Below are 6000 nucleotides of genomic sequence, written 5' to 3' on the forward strand. Positions count from 1 at the left end.
AGAAGGCTTTAAGTGGGAAGTTTTAAAATTAGGTTACCAAATAATTCTGTTTTATAGTAATATTGAAAACATTTACTGTATTATTTGAAAATAATTTTTTCGTTAACTAAATTAAAAAAAATAATAATTTAGAGATCTGAGAAGAAAAACTACGATAAAACAAATTTTTTTTTATTACGAAAGAGCGAGCATCAACAGCTACGGTCATTAGCCGGGTGGAAATTGGTAACGTGTATGAAACGATTCAACAAATCTACGTTTACAATTAATTATTATATTAAATTATAAAGTTTTTTTAATATTCCACCGGTAAAAAAAACTATCGATTGTGTGAATTTTTCTATACGTAATTACAACCATAATAATTATTCTTCTGCCGTTTTACATACCGTAATTATGATAAATTCTATAAAAACTATAAAATGAATTAAGGTTTCACTTACTTATTAGAGAACGCATTTCTAAGTAATATTGAATACGCCTGTTAAAAAGCAATCCTTAAAAAAACATAAAATTCTTAAATTATATATTTTATTGAGATTAAAGGAAAAGCCTCATTTTCAATCCTTCATTCCGTATGAGTTATTTATTAGTTTTATATATATATATATAAATGTAAAGGCGGAGATTCTGTCTGTTGACGTCATCACGCGAGAACCAACTGACCGATCCGTTCAAATTTTCAGGGTCATTCATGATATTCCAGGAAAGGTTTTAAGTCGTAGATCGAGCCCCTAGCTCCCTTGAGGGTGAAGTTGTGAATTCTTCCTTTTGGAGAACGACCGAATACGGATTTTGATTTCATTTTTCTACGTAAAAATAATAGACTATGTTTTTTATAACATAACCGATTTACAGCTCTCTACTTTGGCCTCTTTCCGAGATATAAGGTATTCTAGGGCGACGAGAAGAGGTATCAAAAGGATTATGTTTGTCTACAGAAGGAACGTATCAGAGCTTTTTTGTTAAGAACGAAGGAAACGTTGGAGGAAAGACAGCTTTTCAGGCTTTAATTGTAATTTATCGGTATTATTCTCACGTCCATGAGGATAACAAACACAGCGGGTATCTAGGTCCTGGATAGACAGGAAGGATCAGCGAAGCGAGCCCTGAACGGCTAGATTTACGTATTTTTATTAGAAATATTTATTAATTAAATCACCGTAGTTACGGTTATAATGTTTCATTATTGTACAAAGTTTAATTAGGGAAACGAGAAACTTTATTAGGCTAAAACAAGTTTGGTAATAAGAGGTGGAAATTACTTTTAAGTGTTTATTTTATACTGAATTTTTTTTATTAACAAAGATGACTTTTATTATTTTCGAACGGAATTTTTAATTTAAAAATTTTTAGGCGATTTATTAATACAAGATTTTAAGGAATCTAAATTTAGGAATTTTGATTTGTACAAATAAAAAATGAAATATTTACACGTACCTATAGATTAAATAGAGTGTCAATCTAGTCGTATGTACCTCAGCTTGAAAACATTTTGTATATTTTTTCTCAACCGATCTTGAACGGCTAGTATACATACGAGTATATATATTTTTATAGCATTTTTACATTCTAACCGTAAAGTTCCTTTTTAAGATTTTGTGGTGAATTAATTCAGCGGTCGAAAAAATAAAGTAAATATCGGATATCATTAAATATATAAAATAATTACAAAATAGATGATGTTTCAGGAAATGAAATTTCATAATAAGAATTATTTGAGCGCACATCAATGTAAAAAAAAATAATTTTAATTAGTATTTCTGAATTGCGATTTATTTTCTACTTATTTTATCATCATCACTTAATATTATTTTACGTGAAGATTTTATTATTTTATACGTATTAAATTTATTATTAAATAATTTTTAACCGCGTCTAAATTTTATTTTATTTGTATTAATTATGCGTTTTTTAATTCTCTATCGATCAAGTTTTTTGTACAGTTTAATCCGACTTAGCAAATGCTACAGCAATTCCTTTTTTATCGACGCATACTTATGAGTTTCCGAGAGAATTTTATCGATCGGTTTTCCATATTCGTTTACGATCTAATCTATATAATGTATATATAAAAATAAAATATTTATTTTCGAAAAAGTTAATCGCAAAAGTTATCATAAACTTCTTTTCAATACGCTACTTTTCACTACTATTTAAAATAACTTTTAACGAAACGCTTAAAAGATTTCTGAATTACTACTTTTTGAATAGCGCTCAAGAGTTAAACTAAATGCTCCCTAACTAATGAAAACGAATAATTTTTATTTTACCGGAAGAAATTATATAACGCTTATTTTTTGTATTCTGTACGTATAAAATTATTCATTTTACTTTTAAACAGTATGTTTATAAACGCATAAAACGTTTTAACATCGATTACGTGCACTGAGAATTATAACTTTGTCGTATTTTCCAGTAGCATATATCTTAAAATCATAAAAATAACATATCATCCATAATCAGTAAATTTGGTTTTTAAAGCGATGGTTTTCGCTGTTCCTGCGTACGTTGTACGCGATTAACTTTTCTTTTCTTTTCTTTTCACACCTTTATCGTTTTTAAGCTTCACTATGATTTATTCTATAGATAATTTAAATTAAAAAAATATAAAAAAGTAATTAATTTCTACTTGTTAATATCAGTTTTTAAACCTTTTTATACGAATTTGAATAAAATGAAATGTAACTCCGTTAATTTTATGTAATATAGAAACGTAGAATTTAAAATGGTAAAACATTTTTTTTTAAATTATTCATTTAAATACGGTTGTTATTTAACAAAAAAAATTATTTATTTTAGATGACTAAGTAAATTTTTATTCTTGTTTATTTTTCAACTTTTAGAAAATCATATAATAGGATTTTTTTTTTTAATTTAAAAAAAATTAATAATTTATTCTTACTCTGTGCCACCTCCCTCGAAAGCTAAAAGTAGCTTGAGTGAAGGAGTTTTATACATCATCTCCCAAAAAAATATATTCATATGCATTTTGAAACTTATTTTTAATAAAAACGTTTTCATCGCGGTTTTCCATTCAATATTTCAATTTCGCATATCGATAATCGATAGTTATCAAGTTTACTTATGTATAGATTTTTTTTCGTTTTAACCGATAATGTAATATTTATAATTTTTTCGGTTATATCTAACCGAATCTGTTTTTTGAGCGAAAAAAATGATATCTGCAAGACCGCAAAGTTACCGCAAAGTTTAAAATTTCATTATATTTTTTTTTTTTTTTTTTTTTTTTATATCACTGCGTTTTATTAGATAATACTTTTATTTTTTTTTATGAATTCTGATTGTTATCTTATGGATTTATTCTTAAAATTTATTGCCTTAGAAATTCAAATTGAATTTCACGGCCAATTTTTTTTGTTGGTAGTTAACATCATTCACTTCATACCGTATTTTTCCTTTCTTAATAAAACTAGAATAATAACCTTTACGAATCGAAAATCCGTGATGTAATATTGCATTTAATACTTTGTTAGTGTAACCGTCGATTTTTATCGTTAAATTCGATTTTACCAATCGAATTTATTTCTCTTTTATTCATTCCTTTTTTAATAAAACTAGTATAATCTCTTGGAAAATAATACTTTTATTTGTTTTTAAAGAAGTTATGGGAATTAAAAAAATTGTTTCATCTTCAGTACTTTCATTTACATAACAGCATTTACTATTAAAACAAGCTGTATTATATTTTCTTTTAAATTTTATTATTTTAAGTACATTATAAACTTCTGTACGCTACCAATTACTAACAAAGTACTGCTATCTAACGGCGCGATTCGTAAAGGTACGTTAAAAAAATGAATAAAATGACATATTCGAGTCCCGCTGTTTGTCAAGAAGAAAAAAAAGTTGTTTAACAAAATTCGAGGTATTTTTTGAAAGTATTCTTTATTACTTATCTAATTCAACCGAAATATAATGTTTTCACGCTTATTTTTCCCGTTTTCATTTCACCGTTAGTTTACGTTATGTTTAGAGCTGTAAACGTAGTTTGTTGACTTCGTCGCCTCTTACCGACGAAGTTCTAACGAACTCCCTGATAAATCTAGAGTTAGTATTTATTCCATAAGATTATTGGAAATTTTTCGATAAGCGGTCTATCTATAATAATAATTTTTATTTATTTATCGAGTTGTATCACGATGACGATAAAATTTGCTGTAAGCTACAATAAGCTTTTTTGAGGAATTACATAGAAAACTATTTCTGTTTAATCTATAGTGTTAATTATAATACAGTATTTTATAATATACAATAACATATTAAATAGTTTTTACATATTTCATTATGAAAGTAAAAGTTATATAATAAAAATTACGTGTTTGCAAAGAAAATTATTTCAATTTTATGTGTTTAAAATGAACGCGATTATAAACTAATTTCGCATACAAATCAAAACTCTGTATTCTGACAGATGGAACAAAGATTTTAGTGAAAGTTTAGGCTACCGACAGAAAGTGATGTCTCAGTTCAGTCTTCGATCTAGAAATGCCATTTATAAGTCTCAAATGAATCGGTAGTTCATTAATATAAGAAGGAACAAAAAACGTGAGCGTTGATTTTCCATAAATAGTGAAATATCGCGGCACGTTAAACAACATTCCTCTTAATTCATAATTCGTTATTTTATATATTTTGTGTCCGCAAAATAGTTCTTCGAAAGTAGAATATACATCAACAAATTATGTTACTTCATAATTACCGCACTAGCCATGTCAGCATGTCCAAATAAAGTTTTAAAATTCTAATTAAAAGGTTTCCGACCGGATTTAAAATATACTGTGATGCAAAACCATAAGATGTAAGACCATACCTCAAAGCTGATTCAACTAATACAAAATATAGAATCCTTTTTACCAAGAAAGAAAATATATCAGCAACCTAATAGAATTTAAAAAGATAATAATAATAATAATAATAATAAATATTGTAGTATTTATTCCATAAGATTATTGGATCTTTTTCGGAAAGCGGGAACCATTTTTTCTATATTTCTTTTTTTTTTACACATAACCCAAGTTTTTGTTTTTTATTGTTATATAAATGCAAAAATGGACGTTTATATTGTTATTTTGAAAAAAAATAGTTGTACCTTTTTACCGAAAAAGTACCCGCTTTCCAAATCAGTGAGTATTTGAAGGAGGTATTTGTAGAGAAATTATAAATATATAACCAAACATAAGCTACGCTAGCTTTGCTCGTTAATCTTGACAGTAATGTTACGTTAATTAACATTGTTATTTTGTTTATTTAACCGGGTTCGAATCCCAGTCAGGCATGGCATTTTCACACACGCTACAAATCATTCATCTCATCCTCTAAAGAATCCCTAACGGTGGATCCGGAGGTTAAAAAACAAGTTTAGTTCGATTATTATACAGACCGTTTTCATTTATATAAAAATAAAAAACAAGTAATATTGGAATATTTTTCGAAAAATATAAAAAAGGTGGTACCCGCTTACCGGAAAAGGTCCAGATTATTTTTTACGGAATATTACATGCCACTTTGTTACAATAAAATACCGACAATTTAATCTAACTTCTTACACCGGACAAAACTAAAAGTTAAGTAAATTTGAATATTTTTATTAACAGATTATTAGATAGATATATTAATAATACAAAATTAATTAATTAATATTACATAATAGGTTAATTATATTAAACTAATTTTCTGAAATTTGATGTTACTGGAAATAAGAAATAAAAATGATTAAAAAAATAATTATTTTTATCAATCTCTACGAAATTATATCTTTTATTGTTGCTCCCATTTTCCGTTTTGAAACGGAAATAGAAAATACAAATAAAGTTTTATAAAGAATATCATAATTTTTGTTTAAATTATAAAAATATTTTCCAGCTGGAAATATAAATTTTATAATATGCGAATAAATTCATAGATAAAGAATCAAACTTATCTTTCGATTTAAACTAAACAAGCAAATCTTTGTTTGTGTGTGTGTGTGTGTATGTT

Source organism: Lycorma delicatula, chromosome 10 (assembly GCF_047948215.1).
Source record: "Lycorma delicatula isolate Av1 chromosome 10, ASM4794821v1, whole genome shotgun sequence".
Classification (NCBI taxonomy): domain Eukaryota; kingdom Metazoa; phylum Arthropoda; class Insecta; order Hemiptera; family Fulgoridae; genus Lycorma; species Lycorma delicatula.